Source organism: Micromys minutus (assembly GCF_963924665.1).
Source record: "Micromys minutus genome assembly, chromosome: 1".
Lineage (NCBI taxonomy): Eukaryota > Metazoa > Chordata > Mammalia > Rodentia > Muridae > Micromys > Micromys minutus.
This window is the reverse complement of record NC_137969.1, coordinates 83,205,684-83,228,566: the sequence shown is the minus strand read 5'-3', so window position 1 is coordinate 83,228,566 and position 22,883 is coordinate 83,205,684. Positions and strand designations below refer to the sequence as shown.

Below are 22,883 nucleotides of genomic sequence, written 5' to 3'. Positions count from 1 at the left end.
CTATAGCGACCTTTATCTTGGTATTAGGACTACCTGTGACATTTTACTTTAAAATTTTATGTTTGATCTTTTATCACTAAATTTAAGTAGAGGGTGCTACAACATATAAAATACTCTTTGATATTATTGCCTTTAAAAATGGCCTCTGTTCCTTCTTTTTCTAAGAGGTTTTTTAGAAGAAGAGCTTCTGATATATTCTCTGTTTCCTACAAATCCAAGGATAGACCTACTGTCTAATTAGTTCTTAATGTTGTAATCTCATGCTTATTCCTTTTGTAGAACTCTGCTGTGGGCCTCTGCTACTTCTGAAAGATCTTCCTTGAGAACTTCAGGGCTTCATAGACTCATCTAAATTGATATAGGTATGTCAGCTCTCAAGTTTGACATAGATATAAATTTCAAGAATGACCACTGACTGTATGTGAGAACTTGGGTGACAGAAACACTATGCCTTGGTTTAATCAAGAGTGAAATAGAAATTTCAATTGAACTAATCTTTAAATTTTGTTAAAAGGTGTCTATAAAAAGCTTAGTTGTTTTTAAAAGTTTTGCTTTATTATTATTATTGTTATTATTTTTTTATTATTTATTGTGTGTGCATGTGTTCACATCGTGATTTTCCTGTAAATAAACACAAGAGGACAACTTTGTGGAGTCAATAATTCTTTCCTACATTTATGTGTATTCCAACAGTTCAACCTAGACCATCTGGCTTGTATCATTGAGCAACTTTATCTTCTGAGCTCTATCTTATACCTTAGTTGTTTTGCTGTTATAAGTATTCAATACATGTTGAATATAGCAATTATTCTTATATTTATGAATAACTCCAGACACACTCCATCAGCATGGGAATGTTGCTAGGGCATTATTCAGAATAGAAGACAGGAAATAGTAATGAGCTGTTGTGAGGGTAAAGTTAGAAAGGAAATCCTGAAGTAATAAAAGATGGCCCCTGATACATCTGTCTTCTAAGTCTGTTATGGTTCTTAATAATTACAGCATAAATGACTCTTATGTAGTCTAAAAGCTAATGGAATGAGGAATAACTTTCTACTTTCATTGGATCAAACCCCAAAGCTTGAGGCTAATGGGAGCAGGGGTGCAGTGGAAATGGCACTGACTTTTCTTTGTAATGGAAGTTGGTTTGATCTTGGCTTTTCAGGTTAGATTGCTTATACCATTTATTCAAGTTTGATTTTCTCATCTGCAAAGCATGAGTGATGATCCTGTGTCTTCAGGCAGAGTTGAGGATGGACTGAGATGATATGTCTATCTTCACATGATATCTAAGAAAAGTGAGAGTAAAGAGATTTGGTGTCAGATGCTCCAAGCGCTCTCCCCTTGTACTCCAGCCTCAATGCCTTTATGTGTAATTCTATCCAATAGGCTGGGTTCATCATTGGAAATTCTGTAGGTAGAAGACAGCAGAGGGACAGACTGTGAATTGACAAGGAACCTGTGTGACCAAGATGGTAGAACCCCATTTTACACCTTCATGGTAGACACTGCCCTGAGGATAAAGACTTTCTGGATTGTCTAAGGTTTATATAATTTTAGAGATGGGGCATTTCCTGATTAAGGCTTGGAGTCCCAGTGTTCTGAGATGGAACATGCAGTGGATCTTACTTTCTCTTTGATTTTTCTTTCTCAATGTCAAATTCTCACTGAGTATAACAATATTGTTTCTTACTGGAGTTCTTTTCTGTCCCTTCTCCAATTCTTTTCTACCTTATTCCACCCCTTCCATACACACATACATACACTTATTGTATCTGTGTCTGTGTCTATGAGTCTCTGCTTATAGTACATTCATGTGTTCATGTATGCACAGAGGTCACAGGACAACCTCAGCTGTCATTTCTAATACACTGTCCACATTGCTTTCTGAGGCAAGCTCTCTCACACGTCTGACACTTACCAAGTATTAAGTTGACTGGCCAGCAAGAACCATGCCTCTACATTCTCAGTGCTGTGATTGCAAGCATGTGCCATGCTTGACATTTAAAAAGAAGAAAAGAAAGAAAAACTTGGTTCTGGGCATCAAACCAAAGCCGTCATGCTTATAAAACAACCTCTTTGCAACTGAGTTTTCATCCCAGGCCCCAGGTCACTTAAGGCTTCTTTTATTTGGTTTTCATTGAGGAAGTAACAAGGAAGTAAGAAGGGTTAAAAAGGATGGCTTCTACTAGGCTTTTAAAGTACCCTTTCATGACCAGAGCGCGGAGAGTGCCACGTCCTTCTCAGATCCTTTATCTCTTCTGCTTCACTTCGGACTCAGACAGGTTCTCATTGTTGTTTCCCACTCTGACACTTTAAAGTCAGTAATTTTCATGGGGGGGGGAGGTCTTATGGTTTTAACTTGTCTCAGTCCTAAATCCATTCTTATAATTTTAAAAACAAATTCTCTCTAAGTGTACAAAAGCTAAGGTATATTACACTTTTAGGAGGGATGCTGGAAAAATGGCATTAAACATTATTAACACAATTCATACTTTTCATGTTAAAGAATAAAAAATACTGTAGAAGCCAAGACATTCTACCTGTTTAGTTTGGAGAGAAGTTGTCCCATGGTCTACCCGAACTGGCTTCTGTACGTCAAGCAAGTCTCGACAATTTGCTTTAGCTTCACACTGCTTGCTACTCTCCACTGCAGACTTACTGAGCTAGAATTTCTGAGGATGGCACTCAGTAATATGGCTTTCTATGTGGCCATGAGCATGGTGATTCTGATACTATGTGTCAAGTATCTCTCATAGTGTTTCACCGACTTACAGGATCTTAGATATTCATTTACACTTGAAATCTAGAGGTTTTTGTTTTTTTTTAAAAAATTGTTATCAAAAGAGGGATACATTGGTTTTTGAAATATTTTGGTATGCCCCTGATCAATAAATATCTTCATTAAAGAACATCTTCAAAGCAAATAAAGAAGGCACAAGGTGGGCAAACCATTAGTATAACTGGAGGTCTGACTCTAGCAGAAATAGGGAGATTATAGTTGTTTGTTGAGAGTGGGAAAAATAGATGGATAATCTTCTTCTCACGTTACAGCAGTTTTTCTTAACCTGGCTGAATACTAGAACCTTTCACCAGAGTAATTAAGCCAGAGTCTCTGAGAGCTGTCCTTAGACATTAGTACTTTAAAAAAAAAGTACCCCAGGTGATTACAGTATGCAATTGGGCCACATTAGAGAGATGCTTGCTCCCTGAAGGAGGGGGATGAGTGGCAGGTTTTTAGTGCCTTGTCCCAGGCTAAGAATAGCAGCTCCTTTTTCATTTAAACAATCAAGCATGTTGGCTTAGTCTCTGACACCACTGTAGAGTCTGAGCAGGAGTGGAGAGGGAGAAAAAAAATGAAATAGACACAATTTGCACTTTAATTGAGAAGAAGGCTACAAATGCTGGGAGAGATCTCTTACATGCCCTGGTCTCCTAACTATGAAGGTAATGGCTCTGAAGTTTAACCTAATATCCAAGAATCCAAAGCTGGACAGCAATATTTGCAAGAGCAGTAACATGGAGCCAATGTGATGAGCAGATATGGCTGACTGTCAGGAATCTTACCTGTGCCTTGTAGAGTATAGAATCGAGACTAAGTGTGGGAGGTGGGGATGGGAACAGGGATGAGCTCTATGTGTTCTCACCCGATCCTCAGACTTCTACGGTGTTTCTGTCTTGTATCCATCAGTGAACCCAAGTCTTTAGAGTAGGAGGGGAAATTTCAAACCCAGATTTGATTGTCTCTTACAGTGACAAAATACTGCTACATATATACCCCTCCGTTATATACTATAACTTCCAATGTACAATGTGTATGTGCACACAGGTTTACTGTTCAGTGATCCCTTGCAGGAATTTTTGACCATTTCTCTTTATTTTCCTCCCTGTTTTTTGCACTCCTGGCTGCCTTCCTTAAAAACACCGTGCTGGTCATAACATATGCTGTAGTCAAGTGAGGAGTGTTTCCAAACTTAAAGGAATTTAAGATTCAAAAGATCTGCCCCCTCCCAAAATTACTTGACAAATGTTTAATAAAACTATTCAAGCCATTTCTTGGAGTCAAACCATGTCTGTTTATAGACTGGCCACTCAATTTTAGGAGCCACAATTTCTGTAAACACCTCCTCTTAGAGAATTGAAGTCAGGGATCTGGTCCTATGTCATCAGCCACAAGTCTTTAACTTCTAATTTCTGGCCATATCTATCCATTTATCTGCTAATACTGTCCCTTCAGAAGGAAGTTGAAAAGACTTCCGATTCTATTTTTGGTCTTTCTGATTGTCTAACTCTCAACCAGAGCAGTGCTACCAAGAGGCCCCTGTTGGGAATTATCAAGCCGTTATCTCAGCTGACTCCGTCATCTGGGCCACAGCAAAGTAAATAGTGGGCTTTCTCTGCCTTGGCAGCTTTGCAACAAAAAAATCTTCTAGCTCAGTTGTTTTGAGTTGAAAGAAGTTGGTCACCGAACTTTCATACCCCGTCCATATTGGTATCTGGAGTCTTTCTCTTTTGTGCTTACCTCTACTAGACATGCAGTTTGTCTTCCTAAAATGCTGCCTGCTGTTGCATTGTCTCCTGTCCTTTGAGGGCAGAAGGTGTGGCCTCTGCCACTATTGTTTCCAGTCAAGTGCTCAGTATCCCATGTGTGCTGGTTGGTGGTGTGGATTCACTGCTGCTCTGCCTCCATCTTGTCTCCCTTCTACCATTTGCTTTTGTTCTACAGCAGCAGCCTGTTGGGAAATGCTCACTTTTAGCAATGCTATTTCAGTGCAAGCTAGAGAAGAGAGCTTTGACCTCCAGAACATTGAGATTTAGCTGAGGACAAAAACCCCAGTGAGTAAATGTTAGCCACTGGCTGAGTCACTAACAACAGACAGCTGTAATAGCATGAATGTTCCTGGGGCCCCCTGCATCTGCAGAAGTGACCTTTCTTCTATTTTTGAAGATACTGTGGGAAGAGAGTGGATGAGCTGAAGAGGTACCATGGACTTGGGGCAAACTGGAGCATCCTAAAGACCTCAAAAGACTAATCAGAAATATCAAAATACACCTAGTTGAAAACAGAAGGATGACCTCGGTGTTGGAGTTTCCTGAGTGTGCCTCATAGACAAGCACTGAGCTAGCAGGTTTGCAGAGAGTGAGGATACCAATGATGCACAAACTGGCTGCTTTTTGTAAAGCCTTCTGGGCACCATGCCACCACTGTGTGCTCTCTCTCCTATCCACTTATTTATTTACATTGTTAATGGAAATTTTGACTATTCGATCTAGAGGACTCACTAATAAACAGTCACAGCATTAGGCAGGCAGGGTCACTGGGGACAGTCAGGGGTCTTCTGTGCTCTTGCATCCCAGGCACACAGATGCTGGCTCTACATAAGAGATTTGCATTGTCTTTGGACCACAAATCTCCCACTACCTTTGAGCCTCTTCCCCCTCCACCTATCTTTTTGTTTTTATAGTATTTGCAACCTAGTATGTTTTCACTATGAAAACAGATTCATGACTCTCTGTTCCTCCCTGTTCTACAGACAGCCTCATCTTCTCGTGCAGTGCCAGCCCCATCCCTTAGACTAGATGATGAAGGTCGGTATGAACGGATTTGGCCATATTGGGCGCCTGGTTACCAGGGCTGCCTTCTGCTCAGGATCTAGCAAAGTGGAGATTGTCACCATCAACAACCCCATCATTGACCTCAACTACATGGTCTACATGTTCCAGTATGACTCTACCCATGGCAAATTCAATGGCACAGTCAAGGCTGAGAATGGGAAGCTTATCATCAATGGGAAGCCCATCACCATCTTCCAGGAGTGAGATCCCGCTAACGTCAAATGGGCTGATGCTGGTGCTGAGTATGTTGTGGATTCTACTGGTGTCTTCACCACCATGGAGAAGGCTGGGGCCCACTTGAAGGGTGGGGCCAAAAGGGTCATCATCTCTGCCCCTTCGGCCGATGCCCCCATATTTGTGATGGGTGTGAACCATGAGAAATATGACAACTCCCTCAAGATTGTCAGCAATGCATCCTGCACCACCAACTGTTTAGCCCCCCTGGCTAAGGTCATCCATGACAACTTTGGCATCGTAGAAGGGCTCATGACCACAGTTCATGCCATCACTGCCACTCAGAAGACTGTGGATGGCCCCTCTGGAAAGCTGTGGTGTGATGGCAGTGGGGCAGCCCAGAACATCATCCCTGCATCCACTGGTGCTGCCAAGGCTGTGGTCATCCCAGAGCTGAATGGGAAACTCACTGGCATGGCCTTCCCTGTTCCTACTCCCAATGTATCTGTTGTGGATCTGACATGCCGCCTGGAGAAGCCTGCCAAGTATGATGACATCAAGAAGATGGTGAAGTAGGCAGCTGAGGGCCCACTAAAGGGCATCCTGGGCTACACTGTGGACCAGGTTGTCTCCTGTGACTTCAACAGCAACTCTCACTCTTCCACCTTTGATGCTGGAGCTGGCATTGCTCTCAATGACAACTTTGTGAAGCTCATTTCCTAGTATGATAAAGAATATGACTACAGCAACAGGGTGGTGGACCTCATGGCCTACATGACCTCTAAGGAGTAAGAAATCTTGGACCACCCCCCCCCCCAGCAAGGACACTGAAAGCAAGAGAGAGGCCCTCAGTTTCTGAGGAGTCCCATCCCAACTCAACCCCCAACACTAAGCATCTCCCTCACAATTTCCATCCCAGACCTCCATAATAATAGGGACCTAGGGAGCCCTCTCTACTCTCTTGAATACCATCAATAAAGTTCTGCTTCACCCACAAAAAAAAAAAGAAAAGAAAAGAAAAGAAAAGAAAACAGATTCATGGCGGTCCTCTTTCCTAAGCCATCTGAATGTTGGGATTACAGGCATGAGCCACCATGCCTGGCTGAGTTTATTTTTCTTTAGGTTTTACATAGAGGGCTTCTCTGCTAAGATCAAGTTAACTCACTTTTCTGTGCCTCAGGTTTCTGTAGTAAATCAAGTAGTAGTACCTTCAGAGGTTTATTAGGGGACTAACTGAAGGAAAGCCTGGGATATGATTAGCATCCTGCAGTGCCCAGGACATGGTGAGTACTCATTGGATGCTGCTAGCTATTCTTCCCATGATCTAGAACTCACATATGTGCATGTGAACATAGCTCCTCCATGGAAGCTTCTTCTAGGGAGTAACATGGTGATCACACCACAACAGCAAAGTCCTAGTGTATCCCTGCTTTGAGTTTTGCATCTGATTTGTAGGACAGGCCTTTGTGGGTTATATTCATGGTGTTGGCTATAGTTGTTTTCTCTTATGTACAAATATTTTGTATGGTTATAAACTAGGTTGTGGTATAAATGTGAGATTTAGGTACAGCCAAAATGCAACCAATAAATACAGTGTGGCTGAGTACAAAGAGACTTAAGAAGTAATTCACCACACATAGCCTGAAGACCGTTATCTCAAGAAGGTTTTCGAGGGCTCCTGGTCACTAGCTGAGGCAAAGTCAGGAAAGGGCTGACTGGAGATTCTCTATGAACTTTCAGTTGCTTAGTTCGCTCCCAAATCTGAACTCATTGACTATGGGAACTAAGACAGAACTTTCAACTTTTCTGTGCTTCAGTTTCTTGACACAAACATGTCTGCTTCGCCACAGGGCACAGTGGCTAGGGGAGGCAGAACACAGGCCGATTGACTGTGCTTACCCCACACTGCCTCCCGGGTGGGTGCTGGGCTGTAAGAAAGCTCTGAGACATGATTCAGGGGGTGGGAAAGCTCAGTCTTAGGCATAAAAAATCTGGAGCTGGTTCAGGGCTCCCCGGTCCTGGAACAAAGCTGGAGCTGTGGGGTTCTCAGGCTCTTGGACGTTCAGGTGCTGCTGAGAGTCACAGAAGGGAGAGCAGAGAACCAGAGTTGGGGGTCCACAGGATGTGTCTAGCCCAGAGCCTGCAGAGAATGGAGAGCTCTGGCTAGTTCCAGCAGGGTCTATCCTTAGCTAGACAGCAGCTGCAGGATTGGTGGCAGTTGTGTCTGGGAATGCCGAGAGGCCTTCTACAGGAGATTAGGCTCTGGCTCTGTAGGTGAAGGCCTTCTTCATGGCTCCCCATGGTGGATGTCAGTGAAAAGAGGAAGTCCATTAAACAGTTTATTATTGTCATGGTGAAAAAATGGTTATTTAAAACCATACCCCACTTATCAGGGTGGGCCCAAGATTAAATACCTTTCCCATGGAGGAATGTCTGGGAAGGGAAGTTTATTGGCATGCCTTCTGGACCTCTAGGTATCTCATTAGCATGGAGAACTCTGTTTTGAGCCTCCTATTGTCTTCGTCTGAGATGTTAGGGATGCCTCATCTACATGTTGAAGTGCTTGGGGCGTTGCCCTCATGTGGCTGATGGCCATAAATCTATGGGGGCTGTAGCTACATGACAGGGGCCTGGTTCTGAGAGCAGGCAAAGTTCCTACTGTCTCTTCAGGGTCTCCTGGGATTCTAGCCTTTAGCTTGACCTTAGCAGGCTTCCTCTCATGGTCCATGGCCCTGCAACAAATGAAGCAAACAATAAGTTCTCCTTTGGAGGAGAGGATGGCATGAGATAAAAAGGTTGTCAATGGAGATGTTTGGGGAGTTCTCAGAAATGTTAGCTGTAATGATTCTGTTTTATCAATTCTCCTGTTTTACCCTCCACCCCATTCTGAGGACTGGAGTAAGGTACTTCGTGAGATATGGAATCATTCATGTAAGAAGTTTTAATAAAAGCCCTGAAGGCCATTTCTAGGTCACTACACAATTCAACAATGCTTAGTGTTGTGTTGGTGAGTTTTTGTTAACTTGACATAAACTAGAGCCACCTGTAAAGAGAGACTCTTAATTGGAGAATTGTCTCTATCAGACCAGTTAGTGGGAGATATTTTCTTTATTGTTTATTGATGTGAGAGGGACCAGTCCATTGTGGGCAGTGCCATACCTGGTCAGGTGGATTTGGACTATATTAGAAGGTAGCTGAGCAAACCAGATGAACAGTTCAGTAAGGAACTTCCTGATCCTGCTTGAGTTCCTGCCTTGATTTCCCTTAATAATGGACTGTCACTAAGATGCATAAGCCAAATAAATCCTTTCTTCACCGAGTTGCTTATGTGTTTTGTTTCAGAAACCTAACTAGAACATTGGTGCTGAGTGTTCTGGGTCCTCGGGATATTTTTTTCTGAGTAGATTCCTTTCTCCCTCTTCCATCTAGCTCCAAAGAGCACAGTACCCAAGGTCCTTCATATCATTCCGATTCCGATTGCTATGTTTTAGTCTAAAATTGTCAGCTCCCTTTGAGCTGAAAAGAATCCACTGCTTATCTCAGACATACTAGTGGATTCTGGTTCTAAAGAGGAAAGGTAATTGGTGAGACAAGCAGGGAAGGTATCTGTGTTAAGAAAGAACTGGGGCATGATTAGAAAACATCGGGGCTCCGGCTGGCAAATCTGCACTCTCACCTCACCTTGACCGCCTCATTCACTTTGCAGCTCACCCAATCTTGGACAGGACAGAGCAGAAATAGGAAAGGTTCCTGGGAGGGCAAAGCAGATGGATGTGGGGGAAGGGATTCTTCCCGTACCAAGAAAGATGACATACTTAGTTCTGAAAAGAGTGAAGTAAAGGGGTGAGCGCTCTCCGAGGTGCTGAGTATAATGAATGGGGTGCAGCAAGCCAATTGCTGGCTCCTTCTTGCCCTTTCCCCTCATCCGAGAAAGAGGCAGCACTTGACAAAATTAAAAGGGAGCAAATTTAGAACTGATGAAAGGAAATGCTTTCCACACAATGTATAATTAACCTATGAAGGAACCTAACCTGCTGGCTATTAACTGAAGCAGGTGGTTAGCTGGGCTTGCAGAGGGGTAGAAGAATAACAGCTGCTTTTGCAGTTATCCTGGTTAAGGCTATGATTTCTGAGGTAATTCATCCTCTGCTGCAGGACATGAAATAGTCCCTAGCTTGAGAAAAGGCACATCTCTAGGGATGGGGAAAGGGTTGAAGTGAGATTGGGCATTTAGGTGGAGAGGATATTAGCACCGTAAAGGACTATAGAAATGATCCAGGGTGGCACAGATATCTGACTGAGGGAACATAAGCACTTAATGGAAGAATCTGGAAAAAAAAGGTTTTTTTTTTTTCTCTGCAGACTTTGTCTTTTCTACTACCCTCTATTGCTTCAGGAAGGATTCAGAAGTGGGTGCTGGCACTGCTTTTGCATTGGTTTTTGTCCCCTTCTGACTTTACAGTATGGCCAGTGTATATTTGCTTTATATTCAAGATAGCTTAGGGATAGAAAACCATCCATATAGGCTGGTCTTGGGTATTGTTCAGCATTTATTAGTTCTAAGCAGGAATTCTGGCCCACTTGAAGTTCATTCATTTTAAGACTCCCACAGGGAGCAATAACAATTATCTCCATTATCTGACATAGACAACTCAATGGAGGAAGGGTTAATTGGGTTTGCAGTTTTGGGGGATTTCTCCTATAGTTGAATGTTCTATGTACTTGGGCAGAGCATCATGGTGATGAAAGTATGTGTTTTGGGGGAGGTCCTGTTTACCTGTGTTGGTAAGAAGAACATGAGGAAAAGGAGGCTTCTCACACGACTCCCCTAGTGACCCATTTCCTCTTCCTAGGACACATACATTCAGCGTGCAAACTTGTGGTGGAGCATTTTATATTAAAACCCCAAGAATTATAGAATAAAGTGGATGGGATTTGGGTCTGAGGAGGAGGTATTAGTAGGTTCAAATGCCATTAGTACATCTTAGATGCACACCCTTGAGTTCCTTACTCATTCTCCTAAGTTTTGTTTAATTATCTCACTATTTGTTTTAGAGATATGTGAATGTTAAATGGGAACAGCAAAGTCATTTAGTGCAAAACAATGTTGTTTTTGTAGTAAAAACTGGTGACATACATGCAAGCAACATGAACATACACATTAACTAGATAACTCATTTATAAATGTAAAAACAAATTAACCATATACTTCTCTGTACCATGGATTCAACACATTACTTATCAAATAAATCTTACCTTCAAGAAAAGTGATGTTTGAGAAAGGCATTTTGTACTTATTCGGAATTCCAGACAGCATTTCCAGAGCCTGAACGTTCAGTCCAATGGACCATAGCTCCAAGTGAGGACTATTTATTACAAGGAAGTATTTTGAATCACTCTAAGATAGCTTTTGGTTTCTGAGAGATGCTGGTCAAAAGGCCTTTGTAAATGATGAAGAATGACTCTGGAGGAGAGTCAGAGCCCAAATAGGAATTTCTCAGGTCCTGTGTTCTCCTGCCTTAGAGGCATCATCATCCCAAATGCTCACAAACATGCTTAGTGTATAGTATGATAAAATTGGTCTCTATGTTGTCACTACATTATGATGATGATGATGATGCATCTATTTGATGTAAATTTTTTAATTAATTTCTGATTCTGGATTAAACATTTTTGATGAGTGAATTTTTGACAAGCATGTTTATAATCAGGAAGCTGGATGAGAAAACCTCAAGTGACCATTTTCAATATGATTTTTTGGGTAAATACTAGATTGAATAATTGGTGAAGTTGACATAATGTTGTATCCTGTAGACTTCCAATTTGATGCTAGTTTCAGTGCAATACTGTCTTCTCACGTTTGGAGCCATTTCCCCTTGTTGTAATTTTTAGCTCTAGAATATTTGCACAGATTATTAAAGGGCTCCAAGAAAGGAGGCCTTTTGACTCTGGGTGAGCAAGCCTCTGGAATAGCAGACTTCTATCTTCAGTAGACTTAGGAGTATGGTTAGGTATCATCTCAAAAAGCTAAGCACTTGGCAGTGAGACTTTCCTCAGCTCTCAAACGAGGCTTGATTGTTTCTTCTTATGTCCGGCCTTCTTTTCTATATTCAGGTCCTGTACCTACTTCCTGTCTCCTCCCCATGGCCTCATCAATTAACAAAGCCAGTGGCTCTGTATGTCCTGGACCACTGTGCTAGTGCCAGTGAAGATATTTTTGAGATCAATGAGAGCCTTCTAGAAGCAGGATTGGCCAGACATTCAGCACTTTCAGAACCTAAGACAATGGTAGAAACAGTTTGATTAAAACAGAAAATTAAGCATTTTTGATAAATATGCTTTCTTTACAAAACCATGATTGACATGTCTTTTCAGAGTAGCCTATATGAGATGAGCTGCTGGATTTTTGTTCCTAGTTTAAAAGTATGTAGTGGAGAGAGAGCTCTGGAGTATTCCTTTTAGACTGCATTAAACATATGCTGCTCTCCTGTCAGTGCCCTTCTTTTCCTGTCTTCACAGTGGCTACAAATCCTACATCATTGCAACTCTCTTCCTGTACATCCTCTTTTGACCTCTCTGGGATGATCCAAGTGCCCCTTCTTTTGTGTTCTCACTGATCTTAATAGAATTCGCACACCCATTAAAGCAATGCCTATCTTTATTTGTTGTGCTTTTATTGGAACATCTCATTATCATTGAGTTTGTGTGTGTGTGTGTGTGTGTGTGTGTGTGTGTGTGTGTGTAAAACCTGGACTTCTTCCATATTTGTTTTTAATATAAGAGTAATATTCAGTACCCAGACTGGGATAAAAAAATGAGTTAATTTTTTGGAAGTCAAGGATCCTTCCTTGTGTCCTGATGTTGATTTCTGGCATGACCATTGTAATCTGGAAATTAAAGTAGCTATGATTACTCAGAAAAGACATTACCTTCACAGGAGCAAGGAAGAGTCTTCTTTGCCTAGTCAAGTCAGGGAAATCTGTATGCTCCATCTATTTCCAAGGAATCATGATGAGCATTGGTAACCTGTCATGTAGTACCCCATCCTCCAGTGGTAATCAAATCATCGATAACTCATCATATAGTACCCCTTCCTTCAAAGGTCCTCAAATCATAAGTCATCAGCTTTAAGGTCTTACGAATAGGTATTAAAAACAGGATGAAGAAGCAAAGGTGTAAATAGGAGTAAATTCCCCCAGCTGGGGAAGTAAAACAAATCAGTATCACTCACTTCTCAATGTCCAGAAATGCTTAATAGGCCCAGACCACTGCCAGAGTGTTAAAAAGGTGTTTAGGTGACAATGAAGGCAGATGTAAGCTGAAGAAATGAAGAGGCCATCAGCTTTGCTCATCTTAGGAAAAGAGAACTTTTTCTTTTGCATTAGATGAATTTCAGTCCATGGGACTCCTTCGGAAAGTGCTGGTTTTGCTTCCTGGGTCTAGCTGGTGTGAGCTGCTCAGGGTTGCCAGCCAATTCCAGCTGAGGTTGGAGATGGCTGTTTAGGCTCATGCATTATCCAGAAAGACTCTAGAGGGTCATTAGCCCTTTAGTTCATCATCTCATGCTCTTCTGTTGATTTAGAATAAACTCAAGTTTCTGATATTCTGCCTAGCTTTCTAGTCTCCTTATCCAACTCCTTCCGAGGCATTTCCCTCTCAGGTTCTGTGAAGGTTTTACTGGAGTACAGGTACCACTCTGTGTGTCTCTCTCAGCCTAGACAGATTCTCTCTCCTCTTTAAACTGTCTGTTCTCTACAGCTCAATTCAAATCTGACCCTTCATCTTTTGGAAGGCACTGACTTATCTTTTTTCCCCTTATCTTCTTTTACCCCACAACTATGGACAGTTTAAATTAATTCATATTAATTATACATATAAATGGGCACATTGGAACTCTATGTTCTGGTTGTGACATGGGCATTGCTATTGCTATTTTGATATAAGAGCAGCTACTTAGTCACAAAAGACACTTAAATACCAGGCCTATTAACGTTTTTTCACAGAAGGACGAGGGAGTCATCAGACTCTCATTTGAACTTTTCATCAACTGCGCAGAGTTCTGCTTTAGCTGCACATGGTTTCAGGGGGTTGTTAGGGCACACAGGGTACACATTAGAACACGGAGGGAGGATGAACTGCAGAAATGCAGCATCCTTAAGTTATCACTGTGTTTGCTTTTCAGTGAGGAAGCTGTGTTTGATTTTCCCTGTTCCTGTAAATACCTAATAAACTCACTGTTATACTAATTTGGATGAAATGATTTCTTTTGTTAGTTTCCTGTCTGGGTAAATAGCAGTTCTTTGTGTTTTTCATCAGTGATGTTGGCCTGTAGTTCTTTGCTGTATCCTTGTCAGATTTTGGTAACAGGGTAATACTGGCCTCAGAGGCTGAGTTTGAAAGGGTACTTTCTAACTCTTTCAAATAGATTGAGAATTAGAATTTGTTTTCTTTAAGTATGGTGAAATTGAACAGAGAAGCCAGGACTTTCTATTAATGAATCATTATTATTCCTTTTTATTTGTGTTTTAGAAAACATGTTTTGTGTACAACAGTAAGGCTTTAGAGGTAGGTTTAATATTATGTCTATTTAGCATAATGATGGAGTAGGTTCTCATCATATGACCTATGACCTGTCTAACTCCAGGATCCTGGGCCTGTTAATAGTGTCAGATGTGGGCTTTATTTTGTGGATCAGACCTTAAATCCAGTCAGAAAGTGTTTTATTACTTTCATGACATTTATACTATTATCACACCAGTGGGCATGTCTTGCCAGAAGATTGGTGATTTCTTTCTTTTTTTCCCCCTTCTGGTAATATTCACAAAATCTTTTCGCACTAGGAAAGCAACCCTATAGGGTTGAAGTTTATAGGTAAGTACCAGCTTAATAGCTCCATGTTCTATAACTCAACTATGTGATGTCTTCAGCAATAACGTATTACTATAAAGTTCTGGAGGGCAAGCATTGGGTATAGTCTATAATGTTTAGAGGTTTATGGGTACTCACTGACAGATAAAACCACATCAAGTAACTAATTGCTGGCATTGGGCTTTTACTGATTGGCCTTAGTTATCTTGTAGGGGAATTGAGTAGGGGTTTGTGTGTGCCACATGCATTCCTGATATTTGGGAAAGCGAGAAGGTGGCACTAGATCCTCTGGAACTGAAGTTACACATGGTTGTGAGGGGCATGTGGGTTCTTGGAACCAAATGTTAGTGCTATGCAAGAGCATAAAGTGTACTGAACCACTGAACTCTAGTTCAACAAGTAAGTAAACAAATATTGATTAGGGGAATCTATATAATAATGTATAAAGATATACATGGAAATGAAAAGCTACTAAATTCAGGATACACGTTACTAAACGTGTGAGAAGAGTAAGCAATTTGGGAGGAAAACAAGTATATTTTCAACAGTATTGGTAATATTTTTTTTAAGTATATGGTGGATACATACAAATCACTGAATTATTTGTGCTCTTAGGTATGGTATAAATGCTGATTGAAATTTTTTTTCCATAACATTTTTACTAATAATTGAGAATTGGACACAATCTTGATCATACTCCTCTTGATAATGCCTGCTTACCTCTGCTCTCTATCCTAACATCATAACCTCTTAACTCTGTAAAACTTTATTTAATTTTAATGCTATTTATCTTATTTCTAGAGACCATTTCTCTTAAATTAAAATGTAATTAAATAATTCATCTCCTTCTCTTTTAACCCTCAAATCCATCCCAGTACTCCCCACTTTTTCTCAAAACCAAGGTCTCTTCTTTAGTTACTACTAGTATATTCCTGTGTATATGTGTGTATGTATGGGTGTGTAAACAAGGAAATATGTGTATATACATATATCCATTCATGAGTGTGCATGACTGAATATTAAATACAACCTGCTAGGTCCACTTGATGTGTATAATTTCATGTCTGTTCTTTTGTCCTAAATAGCAGATGAGGAGGCATGTCTCTGAGGAGGCATTTCTCCCAGTGTCAGCATTCCTTAATCGCCTCTAGGTCTTTGTTTATCAATGAGACCTGTAAGATTTTTCTTTTAATATTAGTATGTCTAGTGGTGTTGTAGTTCTTCAGGCCTTACACCACTTGTACACACACACACACACACACACACACACACACACACACACACCTATACACACACTTATTCAAATTTAGGTATAAGTAAGGCAGCAAATAGAATGGGGACAGGAAGGAACTGTGGGGTAAAAGATGATTTGAATGCCAATGTGACTTCAAATGTAGTTTGTCCAGGACAAGTAATATACAAAATTGAAATATATTTGTGTTTAAAGGTTTATTCTTGTTAGCTAGTGCAACCTCCTACTTTCTCTTTAGCATTTAGGATTTTGAAAAGTGGTAATCATTAGCATCTTCACCAAAGAAGGAAGAACTCAGATCAGTCCCTTTGGATGCTAGAGAAGATTATTTAGTAAAAGACTCAGTTGGGGAGGAGTCAGAAACAACTCATTTAAATGAGAGTTGAGATTACCCTGGCTTTAAAACGATGGAGCTTTGAATAAAAACATCACATGGAATGTGTAAATTATTTCAGGTGTTTTGGAGTGTATGGTTTCTGGAATTAGGAAGGTTTTATAATAATAGGTAAAAGCCGTTTCTATCCATGGCTTTAGGAAAGTAGACAGGGGAGATGCTTGAAGTAATAGTTATTCTGCATATGAGATCTCTTCCCATTAGGGAATGGGTCCTGAGATTTTGTTTTTTCCCTAATAGCAGGTGTAGATTTATAAGGATTCTTTCCTTCTATTTCCTAGAGCCCATTTGGATCACACAAATTCATTAGCAAGATGGCAACTATAACAAAATGCATAAATATACCAAATACAGGAGAATCTATTATGGGCTATGTGCTGCTCTGGGCTTCAGGGGAGATTTTAAATAAATTCTTTTAACTTTCATGCAAAGTAAATTTTATGACTTCCATTATTTTGTAGATGAGAACTGAATTGAAGAAGAATTTCATACCAAGTTTCAGGACTGAGGTTGGAATGCAAGATGTTTAATTTCAAAACCTGGACGCTCTACTTCTTTTTTTGCGCAGCCTTTAAGAAAGACAATCTTAAATACAGGATCATTTAAAGCCCAGGAATCTCAGATTCCTGGCCAAGAGAACAATGTCTCCCTTATTTCATGATGCTTTGTGTGGTCATTTCACAGTAGACAGTAGGAAAAAAGGCTATTGTGGGAAATATAGCAATATGTAAGTTAGATGTTGTGAAGATCTTGAATAAATTGGAAATGCATCTATGGCTACATGTTGAAGTCTTCCCTTTGTAAACACCCTGTTTCTAAAACATCCACAGTAACTGTTGTTGGGCATTATTTAAATGAGCAAGTGTCCTAGTTTCAGGAGGCAGAGATTTTTATTTCATCAAATTTACTGCACATCTGTTTAAGGAATGTGGCAACACTATGCATAAATCTCTAATCAAACTATTACAGAACAAGCCAATTTTATAATATTAAAAATGTATGGGGCCAGACACAATGTGCAAAAAGTAGAATATAACCCTGTGGTGCTTTTTTTGCTCTTCTTATATTGGACTGTTTGGCCTCAAATTATATCTTGTTAAAAAAAATTCTACCAGCAAAAAAATGGAGTTTAACTTGGCTCAGAACAATTAAACTGATGTTATAGAAGTATGTCTGCATAATATGCCAACGTTGCATATTATATAAATCTATTGCATAAAGCAATAGATTTTTGTAGCATCTTAAGTAGATTTTGAAACATTCAAATTATATATGCCATTACATGAAATGATATTTTATGAGTATTGGAAAATATTTTAATGTAGAAAAATTGTAAAGCCCCTTTCCAAGAAGATAGTCAAATCTTCCATAATAAATAGTTTTGTTTCACAGGATTCCTAGTGAACACTGGTATTCTATTTTGTTGGCAAGGTTGGCACTTGAGTAGAAGCCAACTTTGGTGGAAAGCTGATTGATATCTCCTGGTTTTAGAATAGGACTGTGCCATTATCCTCTGTGGATTATAACTACTTCATCTGTACTGTACCAATGCTGAGACTGGTGACTACCTTCTAGTTACCAGGACACTAGTAAGCAACCACATCTCATTTAATTCTCAAAGTGAACCTATGAGATTATTTTTTAACCTATTTTACAGCTGGAGAAGCTGAGGTTTGGAAGGTTAATTGATCTTCATGTAGGTGAATATAATTGTATCACACACTAAAGGTAAATGACTCTCCCAAGGTCACTGGTGGTGGTACAAGGCTTTAGACTATGAACTAGAATTTCCCACCAAACTACACAGAAATTATCACTGTGAACCAGCACCTCTCAATTTCTTGGGCCTGTGAAAGGGTTACAAAGAAGAGATGGATTGCAGAGAAGAGAGTATAGAAAGGACAAACTTGACAATTTTGCCAGCAAGTCAGTCTCTATGATATTACATCTGATCCAGAGAAGAGAGACACTACAATTAGGGTGTGGACATGCTGGGATGTTAGAAAGGTCTAGAAACACTCTTATAGGATCATATGGTTGTGTGGTGGCATCAGAGGGCATGTGGACATCGGGAAATTGTTTCTCTCTTGAGTGGTGCATCTTCAGCTCTAAGTGGGACTAGCAAAGAGAAACATAGAGTAGAACTACACACATAGTTATGGCTGTATCACCCAGTGGTGAGTGCCTTGTGGGTAACATTGCTGATGGAACTGGACCAAGAAGGACAAAGCCCTGGCTACAATAACAAGTGATCCCCCCACCCCCTCTGTGGTCTTCCAGAAATATCTGGAAAGGTTTGAGTGAGGCATAGCATTTTGAGAGAACAATACAGGGCAACTACAATTCATGACAAATATTGAGTCCATTTGAGAGGGAAGCACAAATCTGTGTGCATTCTGTTGGAGTGTAGGAATTGGGATAGGTATTGGAGGTTAGAGGGATTAACGAGAAAGCTGTGAGTATTTGCCACAGGGCTGTGAAGTAACACCAACATGAATAGAGAAAGGACTTCGAAGAAGATATTCTAAACATGGCCATAATCAGAGATAAGAACAGAAAGCAGGTGAATGTAAGTCTCAGGAGGCTGAACTTGCATGACTTGAAGGTTTTAAGTCAAGGAAACAGGAAAAGCAGAAGCAAGCCTAAGAAAAATGGGTGAGAACTATTTTTTTGTAGGAGTGGAAAGAAACTTGGAATCCAATGACATTGGTTGGGATCATTAAATTCAGGGTTACTTATTCAGCTCAGAATATAGGCTTTGAAAAGTATAGGTTTTGAAAAGTGAAATGCTCACTGCATTAGCTCTGTGAAGATTCAGCTTTAACATGGAGTGAGAAAGTGAAGAGAGGTCGCTTGGCTGGGAATCACAGAGAACTGTGGGATGGGTGTAGCCAAATGCAGGAGCTGGAGGGCAGAGCTTGGTGTGATGGAGACAGTTCATTCTTTGAACACAAAACAATTTCTGGTAAAAGCAAAGTCTCTGAGTAGAGATGTCTGCCAATGAGAAAGTCAGGGTCTGCTTGACTCCAGGTAGGAGCAAGTCAAGACTTAGTGATCCAATGACACCATCAAACAAAGAGCAGCAAGGGCAGTAGATGATTGAGCCAAAGATGGTAAACACAACACAGGAGCAAGAACCTGGTCTGGGCAAACAAGATAGATGCTGCTCTGGGTGTTGCAGGCAAGGTGACTCTGGGCCTGATGAATCCTGGATGAAGTGAGTGGATGTGACTGTATACATGGGGTGACAGAAGAACACCGAGATGAAGTATAAAGAGACACTCACTGAAGAAGTTAAGATGAAGTAGACATGAAACAAAGATTTGGTGAACACAGGGCAAGGATTTGGGAAACGTGGGTTTCAGAAGTTAGATAGGGAGAAAACTATCACCTTTCCTCACTCCAACTCCTCCTCTCTCTCTTCCTTTAGCTCCTATCATATCTTCTTTTCTTCCCTCTCAAGTTCCCAGTCTCTTTTCCTTTGACTAAAATTGTTACAACCATATATGCATTAATATGTAAATACAGTATACAGACTCCATTTAGTGCTGCATGTGTGTATGATCAGAGTTTTTCTCTTTTGTTTCCCTTCCACATAGTATATTTTGATTATTCAACCTTCATGTTATACTCCCCTCCACCAGGAGGCCTGATGACCCACCTCAAGTTGGGTCTCATCTCTTATAGAAATGTATCATTGTCCACACCTCTTTCTATTAATATTCCCTCACCACCTCTGTCTTTAAACTTGCCATATAATGTGTGCTTCTTTTATAGAACATCTCCAAGGGTAGGCAGTTCTGAGAAACGTTCAGGCAAGTCTCATGTCTTATTCACCATCACATCCTCCATATCTTTCATGTTAGCTGCCATACAGAAGACTCCCGATAAGTATTCAGAGAATTATTGAGATAACAGCAACTGAATTAGGTCAGTGCTGCAGGGGGAATGAAGTAAAGAAATAAATTTCAGGGGCACTGTGTAAGAGAAATGACAGAAGCTGGGGGATTTATTAATGAGTGTGCATAAGTGCACAGGAATATGTACATTTGTGAGAGTTTAGCAGAAGAGAAAGACTCTGAGCCTTCTGGGTCTCAAGTAAGAGTCTGATATCATCATCATTGATGGGGAAGAAGCATGGAGATACAATGGGAGACGAAATGCTAAGTTCAGGACCATAGCTGAGATGAAAACCATAGACATCAAAGAAAATGGTTGTTTTGGGGTTAGGAAGTGGTAAATTAAAAGCAAAGAAAATCGAAAGAGAAGAAAGAAACCGAAGGAAGAAGCTGGAAGATTATGATGCAAGTATAATTTCTGCCCGTCTCCCTTTTCTCCCACAGGCATGCATGCAGCACAGGAGAATCACTATTTCTTGTCACTACTATTCTATCAGTACATGGACACTACAGTTTTGCTCAGGCTTAAATTTGTTTTAATGTAAAACACACTAATTTCTGTTACATAATCTCAGCTCCCCAACACTTTCCTAAAAGGGAATGAGGTGGGTGTTACCAGTACTTTGCTGATAGGAAAGAGATGCAGTTATTTAAAACCTTGGCTTAGGCAGAATGTCTAGGGGAGGGACTCTTGCTCTTCCCACTGCATCTTCCTGCTACCTGTCAGAGAGCAGGGGCATGGTAGATAAAGTCTGAGCAATCTGCCAATGTGTAAGGGATTTTACTTTGTTCCTACTAGAGTTGTAAATATGCTCTGTGTATCTGTGGTTCTTCTGTCTTTATGGTCCTTGTCATAGAGAGCAGTCACTTCCTGGTGGTGATATGTGGCCATTTGTAACTGCAAGACTACGCTTCTGCCAACAGCTCCCCAGTTTCATCATTGAGGTTCTTTTAATGCTTGGGTGGAGGCCATCTATGCTCCATGGTTTACTGTTTCTAAGTTTGCCAGTTAGGTCTGAATTTCCCAGTGTTTGCCATTCTTCTGCCCCTTTCCCTGTGTTCTGAGGGAAATTTGGTGCTCAGAAGTATTTTAATTTTCATTCAATTCAAAATACTTTCTAACTTCCCCTATGCTAACTTAAGATCCATGAGTTAGTTAGAACAGTTTTATTTAATATCTAAAAGTTTCGAGTTGTTTCCCATATATACTACCTAAAAATTTTTAAAAATTTATTCTCTGACAGTCTCAATAAGCTGATAATGTATTTGGCCAGGGCCCCTCCACTTACCCTCCCATTCTCACTTTCTAAACTTCTTCCCACCAAGTTCTTCTTTTTCTTACATGTGCATTTAAAATGACGCACACAGTTTCATTAGAGTTTCTTGCATGAACATGGGCATAGGGTTATTTTCTGGAGGTTGGGCAACTTACCAGTGGTTAGACCACTGAAGAAAAGTGACCCCTTTACCCCAGTTCTTCAGAGAGAGGCAGGGCCTCATGTAATCTGTTTCTGATTCAGATTTTTAACTATAATTTCATTGTGGTCAAAGAACATACTTTGGATGACTTGAATCTTTTAAAATTTAGTCAGTTTTTTAAACAACCAAATGGTTATTTGTTTGCTTTTTTTTTAATGCAAAGGGCTTCAACTTTGGGGGAACCCCATTATGATGGTCAGCTAGCCTTGCAGGGACTAGCAGTTTCCCATTTTAGGAGACAATATCCGAATAGGTTGTTTTCATAAAACCTTTGCTTCCTGTCTTCATCTTCCAGAACCTTTATACCCCTTAACACCCACACAGGCCTCTGCAGAGCAAGCATGAAATGCACTTGGCCTATTTGTCAGAATGAGAGGGAGGAGTGTGGAGTTAGGCTGAATAAAGCCAGAGAGATGGAGAGGAGTAGAAATAAAGTAGTAAACCAAGGAAGGCTGAGCTGTGGCTATAAAGCGATATTTTATTTTTTTGGCCCATAAACTGACTCAGAAGGCAATTCCAAAAATGTTTTGAGCAATGGGAACACTTCTGGATGAAGAGTGTAGCCCTGGGGATTACTTTGAATGACAACACTTATTTGGATATATGAGCTCCAGAGTGCTTCAGAAAAAAAATTAATCATTATTTTTAGTTAGATATGTAACCATTTTTGTCAACATTCTAAACCCAGCACAGTACAGACTTGAAGCAATTATTCTTCCTCTGATCGCGGCTTTCAGACAATCTATGTCAAAATAACTTCCTCTCTAGTAAAGGCTCTATGGGTGTTTTCTCGCAGTTTTCTGGTCACCTTTGGTTATTAAAAGTTCAGCCCGATCTTATTCAGTTTGTAGTCTGGTCTCTGGAATTGACAATGTCATGAGAGTCTGTAGTGAGAAAAAGAAGAAAATCTCTTCCCTCCCCTAACATTTCTTTATCTTCCAACAGAAAGACTGAGATTGTCTCTGCCAACGGACACAAGATTAACAGACAGACTGCTCAAATTCTGCTGTTGCTCATGATCCAGTTCTGCCAAGCTAGGTGTGTGTGTGTGTGTGTGTGTGTGTGTGTGTGTGTGTGTGTGGTAGGGAGATGGTCCTTGTGAGACCACATGAGGGTCTGACTGGTGCCAACATTTCCTTCCTGAATGCTTGGTTTTCTAGTTCTGAAGATCTGTGCTCAACTGGTGTAACTTGCCAATTTT

The 22,883-nt window shown here is 40.5% G+C and overlaps 1 pseudogene across 1 annotated transcript; it reads left to right on the top strand.

The window, feature by feature from the left end:
* Nucleotides 1-5,580: 5,580 nt before the first annotated feature.
* Nucleotides 5,581-6,513, top strand: LOC308420261 (glyceraldehyde-3-phosphate dehydrogenase-like; annotated as a pseudogene). The gene has a single exon. The product of its transcript is annotated as a glyceraldehyde-3-phosphate dehydrogenase-like (transcript).
* Nucleotides 6,514-22,883: the final 16,370 nt, after the last annotated feature.